The sequence below is a fragment of the Odontomachus brunneus genome, unplaced genomic scaffold (genome assembly GCF_010583005.1).
Source record: "Odontomachus brunneus isolate Ranch 3 - 2012 unplaced genomic scaffold, Obru_v1 Obru_scaffold_293, whole genome shotgun sequence".
NCBI lineage: Eukaryota > Metazoa > Arthropoda > Insecta > Hymenoptera > Formicidae > Odontomachus > Odontomachus brunneus.
The window spans coordinates 650-8,924 of NW_022639743.1; the positions used below are offsets into that span (position 1 = coordinate 650).

The 8,275-nt window shown below is 37.1% G+C and overlaps 1 protein-coding gene and 1 long non-coding RNA gene across 2 annotated transcripts in view; both read left to right on the top strand.

The window, feature by feature from the left end:
- Positions 1–212: 212 nt before the first annotated feature.
- LOC116853250 lies at positions 213–1,748 on the top strand. The gene is made up of 3 exons (XR_004379939.1): positions 213–277; positions 501–616; positions 1,500–1,748. It is a non-coding gene; the product is annotated as an uncharacterized LOC116853250 (long non-coding RNA).
- Positions 1,749–6,988: 5,240 nt separating this feature from the next.
- The window catches only part of LOC116853238 (cyclin-T), a 39,862-nt gene continuing 38,575 nt past the window's right edge, over positions 6,989–8,275 (top strand). The window contains exon 1 of the mRNA XM_032834194.1: positions 6,989–7,260. The gene's annotated coding sequence lies outside the window, so the exon portion shown is untranslated. The remainder of the gene's footprint in view (positions 7,261–8,275) is intronic.

Below are 8,275 nucleotides of genomic sequence, written 5' to 3' on the forward strand. Positions count from 1 at the left end.
CCAAGTGAACGGTGTCCAAATGAACAGTGCGCATCCTTCTGTGTCCAAGTGAACAGTAGGCAATTGAACGGTGTCCAAATGAATGGTGTCCAATTGAACGGTGTCCAAATGAATGGTGTCCAATTGAACGGTGTCCAAGTGAACTGTGTCCAAATGAACGGTGTCCAAGTGAACAGTATCCAAATGAACGGTGTCCAAGTGAACAGTGCGCATCCTTCTGTGTCCAAGTGAACAGAGCACTTGAACTGTGTCCAACTGAACGGTGTCCAAATGAACGGTGTGTAACTGAACGTCATGCATTTTCTTTCGTGTCCAAAAACAACATTGCCCAAAAGTTTCGTGTCCAAACGCACCGTGTCCAATTGAACCGTGTGTCAAGTGCCGTGTCCATTTGCACCGTGTCCATTTGCAACGTGTCCAATTGTACTGTGTCCAACTGAATGCCACTCTTTCAGTTACGTAGTAAAACAGTTTTATTAATAATATTCTGTTTGTTATAGATTCTGTGGCATCGGCGCACACGTCTGTTAACATCAAAAAATTGGAAGACGCTATACAATTGTGGTTAAACCATGCGTCCGATCGGAAAAAAAAGCAGAAAAGAGAAAAGATCATCGTGAGTTAATTGTCGCATATTTTAATTTCTTCATTGAGTTTATGATAATGTGTCTCACTCCATATCCCAGCAAACACAGAATATAACAGAATATAACAACTATATAATATAGACGTAACATACGTCCATGTTATGTATATATTATATATCAATTATATCTATATTTGTTGGGTATGTAATAATGTTTCGTTCTTATAAACTTTATAAAATAATATTGCTGGCTGTGATAAATTGATCACTGATATATCATTGTTACTCAGTAATTTTATTATTATTATAGATGATAAAACTAGTGAAAAGCAATACAGTATCACTGGCCAATTTATTACAGCCAATTTATCACTGGTAAATTTATCACAGCAAGTAATATTTTTTTGTAAGGGAAATGGAGTCGTATGTCTCGATTATCGTAGATCTAGAGAAATTAGAATCAGTGTTACCGCAATAAACACTAACTAACAGTAACATTACATCATTATTATAATTTCCCACTCAATAATATAAATGTAATATTCCAGTGAGTAAAAACTCGCAAATTAATGCATTAACAATATTTAAGATATATTTAAGAGTTCTTTAAGCAACGTCTACAAGGCATTTCTTACAGAACTCTCTTCAAGATATCTTAAAGACAGCTAATGCGTCGATTCGAGAGATTCTGCTCACTAAGATAACACATGTTGTACATAACAGTCATATTATCGAATGCAAAATTATAATATTGATGTAATATTATTGTTAATTGGAGTTTACTGAAATAGAAATTAACATCAATGCAAAAAAAGAAGAAAAAGAAATTTATATTTTATTCTTTGTACGTGTATATATATATATATAAAACAATATATATATAACAATTATATTGAATTTGAACTTTTTACAGCTGCACGACCTGAAATTGATAAGGATGCAAATTTAAACTGTACTTCATAAAATATTTATAAAATATTGTAACTAATTAATATTATAGTTTCCAATATATAATATACTTTATAATATATATTACTTCATAACTAATATATATTACTTCATAATATTATTATAGTTCATTTATGTTATAACGTTCACATTTTAACTTTATAAAAATTTGACAATATTGTACAAAAGTGCAATAAAACTCAGTACAATCAAACTTCCATATACTTTTCATATTTCCATATTTTCCATTTATTTTATTTTTCATTCCTTGCATCTATTGATACATATCGCATACGAACAAACACATCGTTTTTGCTAGAAATATCTATTTACAAGTCAATGTCTATAAACTTAACTTTAAGAAACATTCAAACCAATGTCTTTTATTCTTCCCGATTTAGTTACATATATTTTACATATTTTCATTATTTTATTTAGAAGCATACCGTTATTCAGTAGACACTGCCTGTTAACAGTAAAATTACATCAATATTATAAACTTCCATTTAGCAATATAACTGTTGCACACATGTGTGCAACATATTACATTTATATTTATTTATGTTATTAATTTATATTTATATTTATTGTTGAATGGGAAATTATAATATTTATGTAATGTTCCTTTTTTACTTTATGATTTCTGGATATTTTGTATAGTTCCCTCTCTGGCTATGTTTCCGGGATTAGAATCGGATCAGAGTCGGGTTAAAGTCTGTTCTTTTTCGCTGCACAGCTTCACTGATGCAATAAGTTGGAGGACGACAAATATATGTTTGTCTCACTTCAACTTGTTGCACCAGTACAGTTGTGCAGCGAAAAAGAATAGACTTTAACCCGACTTTGACCCGATTCGAATCCCGATGAAAACACTATGCTCTTAAACATTATTCCTCTTGAATTCATAAAGTACACATCTGTATTCATATAATGTCACTCTATTGGAATACTCTGGGAAGTTCTGAAGAACTCCAATCATGGTGCATGTAACTTCCTTAATCATTCTTATAGTATTCTTCCACGAGTTCCTAAAGAAGTACAGTTCAGGAAAGGAGAAAGCTTTAGGAATACTTAAAGAATTCGTCGTGCTATCTGGGATATTCGCGCATTTATATATTTTACCTAAAGCAGTGGTATTAATCGTAATATGATAAACAACTAATTCCAATAGAGTAAAGTGTGGAGAAGACAGTGCTTTTTGAACGAAATCGATATCTTTTGTAGTTGCCGAAATTAAGCAATAAATGCTAACGGCATGTAAAAGCCTGAGCACGACGTCGCGGTCAAGTGCTTATGCCGCCAGTATTTTTTGCTCTCTTTCGGCAACTACAAAAGGTATCGATTTCGTTCAAAAAGCACAGACTTCTCCACACTTTACTGTATTGGAATTAATGGTTTATAATATTTCGAAAGCATCACTGCTTTAGATAAAGCGTGGAAGCGCGCGTACGTCTCGACGTCGCGGTCGAGTGCTCATATACCGCCAGTATTTTTTGCTTTCTTTCGGCAACTACAACAGATCGGTTTCGTTTAAAAAGCAATTATTTCTTCTCACTTTACTCTATTGGAATTAGTGGTCTGTAATATTACGAAAAATACCACTGCTTTAGGTAAAGCGAGGGAGCGTGCTTACGTCTCGACGTGGCGGTCAAGTGCTTCTTTGCCGCCAGAATTTTTTGCTCATATCGCGCTTGCACGCTTTACTACTCCAATACTAATTGTACTATTATAAACATTTAATTACAGTAGAATAAACTGAAAAAGTTAGTGCTTTGTGAACGAAATCTATATCTTTTGTAGTTGCCGAAATTAAGCAATAAATGCTAACGGCATGTTTAAGAGATTGAACGCGACGTATGTCTCGACGAATGATTCAGTACTTATATCCAACATTTTTTGCTATCTTTCGGCAACTACAAAAGATATCGATTTTGTTCGAAAATCATTGACTTCTCCTCATTTTAGTGTATTGGGATTAGTGGTTTATAATTTTACGAATAATACCATTGCTTTAAGTAAAGCGTGGGAACACACGTACGTCTCGATGTACGTCGCGGTCATCCTCTTACATGCGCTAGCATTTATTGCTTAATTTCGGCAACTACAAAAGATCATGTGCATGTTGAATGGAATATAAGTTCGTACGCAATGGTCCATGTTTTTAACTACGCAATTATGCGCTTAGCACGGACACGAATCGCCAGGAAATGGGCGTAGAATAGACACGCACCGAATCGCTGCTTTATCGGCATCGTCTGAAAATGGGCGTAGGGAACGTAGTTCCACCTGAAAAATGGGTGCAGATGGCGCATCGCACCAGCGTGAAAATCGGTGTCGCCCAAAACATATGGCGTGTCCGCTCTCAGGCTTCTCTCTGTTATCACAGACATATAGGGTGCGTTCCGTTTCCGCGCATGAAACGCAGCGTTAGAGTGACAGAGATACGAGAGTGAGATAAAAAGAGAGGGAGAGCTCTCGGGTGAGGTTATCGAACCTAGGTTAGGTTAGTTCTCGAACACATGAGATCGCATAGACTGCACTACCTCGGAGCTGATGCAGTTCATGCGTTCGAGAACTAACCTAACCTAGGTTCGAGAACCTCACCCGAGTGTTCTCTCTCTCATTTTATCTTACTTTCGTATTTCTGTCACTCTAACGTTGCGCTTCATGCGCATTATGCGTGGAGACGGAATGCACCCTTAGGCTGCGTTCCGAAATTCACTGCCAGTGCTGAAATACTATAGTATACGTCACATGAACTATAGATTTCAGTACTGGCAGTGAATTTCGGAACGCAGCCAATATATCTAGACCGAGCGTTGAGGAATGGGGATAAAAGGCACATAGATGCATTGCGTTTTGAAAATCTGCGTTTTCTCTCATTCGCGCATTTCTGTAACACAACCTTTCTTATAGCGTGTTCGACTGACCCTGGGTTAATCGCTCCGAGAGCAATTAATGACGTCATAAGTCTCTACTAGCCAATCATAAAGCTTATAAGTACTTCGACCAATAAACGTAGGCTGACTAAATTAGAATGGGTTAACCCAGAGCTAGTCGAACATGCTATTAATATTGACAATGCATATCAACGGCGACTCATTTAATCAATGGCTGCGTTCAGCAGAGAAAGCTGCTTTGCAACTGTTGTAAAATTCGTGAATCTGATTGGTATGTGCTCTTGGATTTAACCAAAATTAAAAGCATACTCCAATTAGATTCACCAATTTTACAACAGTTACAAAACAGCTTTCTCTGCTGAACGCAACCAATACAATACGTTTTCTTGATGAGTATGAGTGCTTTCCAATTGCAATTCTCTAGACACTTTTATACACACGGCGACACAAGTTGCATTCTAATCAGGGATGGGTAATATGCACGGCAGGAAGGTATTATGCATAATTCTGCACATAATATGCATAAAATGTATATTATGCGTAGAATATGCAGAAAACGCGTAGAATATGCAGAAAACACAGAAAATCCCTGAGACGCACCCATTCTCTAACCTAAAATAACATTTCTTCCTTTAATATATAGTTCCAAGCAGCTTGCACTTTGCCCTAATATCACTCCACGATTTGAAAAGAGATATTGCGCACCATCGAAACGGTACGACTTCGTAAAAAAAATAACTAGTTCGAAAACGATCCTAGAGACATATACGTACCCCCAGATGATCGAACCAAGCCTTCTAAAATAACCTAGCCAACCAGAAATGAAGTGGACAAAATCTATAAAAAAAGAAGGGACAACGTTGGCAATGTTCAAAAATTCCTAGGATCCATTTCTCAAAGTAATATCATTGGGTGCTTTCCAATTGCTTGACACATCTTGACACATATGTACACAGAAATACACAAAGTGTAACATTGTGCATGATTCAATTGGGACAAAAGGTTTGTTCGCGTCTCATGCCCCAATGTGCTCCTACTCGCTCCAACGTACTCTGATTGGTCCGCGTGGTGACGTAAGCCAATGAGAGTGCGTTGGAGCGAGTAGGAGCACGTTGAGGCATGCGACGCGAACAAACCTAGGGCTGCGTTCGGAAACACACACTGTGTGCACATTACTAGACAATAGCCGTTGGAGTGAGCAAATTACAAGAGTGAGATAAAAAAAGAGGGAGAGTACTCGAGTGACATTTCCGTACGCGGTCTAGTGTGTACTAATGGGTCCTTTCCAATTGCTTAACACATCTTGACACACACGTACACAAAACCAATTTATTGGTCACATATTATCTAAAATATCTTGTAAGATAATATGCAACCAATAAACTGGTTTTGTGTGACACAGTGTACGCAACTGGAAAGCACCCAATGTGTACGTATGTCGGGTAGGGTTATGGCTCCTGCACACAGGACACGATAATGCTTGCTGCGCGGCGGAAGTTTGCGCAACAGCCAATCAATATAGTGCTTTCTGTAATAACCTTCTAGCTCTTACGGAAAAATAACATATTGATTGACTGTTGCGCGAACTTCACGTGAAACTTTTATTACGGAAAGCAGCATATTGATTGGCTGTCGCTATAACCTTAGGACTGTTATGTTTCCTGTATCTCATCACAGCAATAGCATAATATATTCCGTATTCATCATGTCACTAGATTTTCACTTTTCCGCCAGCATATTTCATGGCTAACAAGTTCACGTGAAAAGTTTCACGTTTCTACGTTTCTACGCCGAGTTTAGTGATCACGAGTTCACGTAAAACTTTTCATGTTTCCGCCCTAGAGGAAAAATTACATGATCGCTGCCCTGTGTGCAGGAGTCATATATGTCGATGTTCACACTAGAGATGCTCGATTCTTTTCTCAAAAATAGGCTTATTCGTATTGTTTGCACTCTTCGCACTTTTCGTATTTAAAACTAGACAGAAGTATATTGGAATGTTTGGAAGAAGCAAAAGCGAGACAACCAACTCGATTGTTTCTTCCAAGCGTCTGATTAGGCGTCCATCTCTTTTTAAAAGCAAAAAGTATGAAACATGCAAGCAGCACAAACCTTTTTTCCCTAAATTTATTAGGGAAAGAATCGAATCGATTAATAACATTTTTCATTGGCAGAACTAGTGCTCACTGAATGCGCACTAAGGCTTGTTTACAACACATTTTCATATTTAAGATATATTATCTGAACAAAAATTTTTCAGTAGGGTAATATGTAAGAAAAGTATTATGCACAATTCTGCGTATAATATGCATAACATACCTATTATGCGCAGAAAACGCGCGGAATATGCAGAAAACATGCAGAAAATTCCTGAGACGCACTCATTCTAACCTAAAATATCCAAGCCTTATGGCTCCTGCACACAGGACGCGATAATACTTGCCGCGCTGCGGAAGTTCGTGCGACAGCCAATCAATATGTTGTTTAAGGGCTAGAAGGTTATTACGGAAAGCAGCATATTGATTGGCTGTCGCGCGAACTTGTGCCACGTGACAAGCATTACCGCGTCCTGTGTGCAGGAGTCATTAAGCCCGTATCAGACTACAAAATGCACAGGCCGACCCCACTACCGACGACGACTGCCGACTCTAAATAGACCAATCACAGTGAAGCACGGAGTCGACACATTAGTAGTCTTCCTCATTCTTCGAAGCAGTCTCCTGGAAGAAACATTGTGTAATTCAACGTGCAACATTTTGTTTGCAATTTTTATTTGCATATACGCATCTTCTTGTACTTCGCAACGATTTAAATAGCAACAGATAGGTAAGAATTAAACGTTTTTCCTTACATAATAATTATTTTAATAATCTACCCACGTGATACCCTTATAGAAATATCATACTAAGAATCATTGATAATTACTTATTATTCAGTATTTTTAATACTGAAATAATTACTTATTATTCAGTATTTTTAATACTGAAAATAAGTAATTATCAATGATTAGTATGATATTTCTATAAGGGTAAAATATCGAATATTGCGCAAGCTGATTGAATTCACTGCACATAGTTTTATCGAGCTATGCATTTCCTTTGTTTAGTAGAACCCCACACAGTACGTAATATCGCAGAAATATCACAGCAATATTATATTTTCATTGCAATATTACCAGGGAATATAACAGAAATAATGCTGGAATATTAAGATATCACAGTAATATTAAAATGTCCGCGGCAAATGCATCACAGTAATATAATGGTGAAAATCATAATGATATTACTGTGAGAACCCTTATAGAAATATTATACTAAGAATCATTGATATTAGGTGGTAAACTTAGTTCCTGTGGTTTTTTTGTTTAAAAAACTCATTTATTTCGACATCAAAAGCAAAAAATACATTAATCGAAGTATTTTCCCTCGCTAGCTATACATTTTTCCTATCTTTCGGGCAACGCGTAGATTCCGCGACGATAGAACGATTGGTCTTTTGATGCAATCCATTCGTCGATCCATTTTCGCACATCCTCGTAATTTCTGAAGTGTGTATCCACCAAGCCGTGCTGCATCGACCGGAACAAGTAATAGTCCGAAGGAGCTAAGTCTGGTGAATACGCTGGGTGCGGGAGAACTTCCCACTCGAGCTGCATCAGTGTTTCTTTGACGGCTTTGGCAACGTGTGGTCGAGCGTTGTCGTGTAAAAGCATGACTTTACGTTGATTGCTGGCTACTGCTGGCCTTTTTTCCAACAATGCTTCATTCAGACTTAAATAATTGTGATTGATATCGATCCCTCGTGATACTTTCGTTCGGTCTGAGTAGCTCATAATAAACGA